General features: G+C 59.0%; 1 protein-coding gene across 1 annotated transcript in view; it reads right to left on the reverse strand.

The window, feature by feature from the left end:
• PER2 (period circadian clock 2) overlaps window positions 1-808 on the reverse strand; it is a 42,994-nt gene that overhangs the window by 13,273 nt on the left and 28,913 nt on the right. The gene's annotated exons all lie outside the window — the stretch shown is intronic.

An 808-nucleotide genomic window follows, 5' to 3' on the forward strand; every position in this document is an offset into this window, starting at 1 on the left:
TGAGGTTGGGTAAACTCTGGGAGTTGGTGATGGACAGGGAGGCCTGGCGTGCTGCAGTTCATGGGGTCGCAAAGAGACACGACTGAGGGACTGAAATGAACTGAAAGGCAGAACCACTGATCTCATCTAACCTCATATCTCAACTTTACAAGCTTTTAAAAAGAGATGTTTTTAAGAGATCGCTTTTAAGAAGAGATGTTTCCTGGTTCATCTGCCAAAGGAGCCTGGGTCCACGCCTGTGAAGTCAAAGGGCTGAAGGCACACAGGTCTTCCTCTGACACAAGACCTGCTTAGAGGGGCCGCCCTCAGGAGGCTGCAGGGACTCAACCTGTGGTGTGGGGGACACAGGGCATGTCCCCCCACCTCCCCTGGGCACTGGCCGGGACTGGGGGTGCTGTGGGCCGGGGGTGGGGTCACACCGAGCCTGGTGGGTGGGGCACAAGCAGTGGGAGGGACCCCAGGAACCTCAGGTTTTCTTCTAATGTCACAGAGGATAACTCGGGGGCTCTGGCAGCGGGTGTGTGGGGACGTCCCCTGCCAGCTGTGCCACATGCCAGAGCAGACGGGCCGGCCTGACGCTAATGGTCAAGTGGGTGAAGGTTCTGCCATCAGCCTGTCTGCCTAGTGTTCTTCCTGTAAGAGTCTATTTCCCGCTGTGACTAGGAGTTATAGTTCTGGGCTCCGGGGGCACCATCCCCGGGTCTGGGCGGGGCTGCTGGGGACAGCTGGGCAGCATGGGCACTACACAAGCTGCTGGGCCAACGGGGCTGGAGGGTGCTGGGACTCTGCACCAAGCTGGGGCTGGGGG

Source organism: Bison bison, unplaced genomic scaffold (genome assembly GCF_000754665.1).
Source record: "Bison bison bison isolate TAMUID 2011002044 unplaced genomic scaffold, Bison_UMD1.0 scf7180017864475, whole genome shotgun sequence".
Taxonomy (NCBI): Eukaryota; Metazoa; Chordata; class Mammalia; order Artiodactyla; family Bovidae; genus Bison; species Bison bison.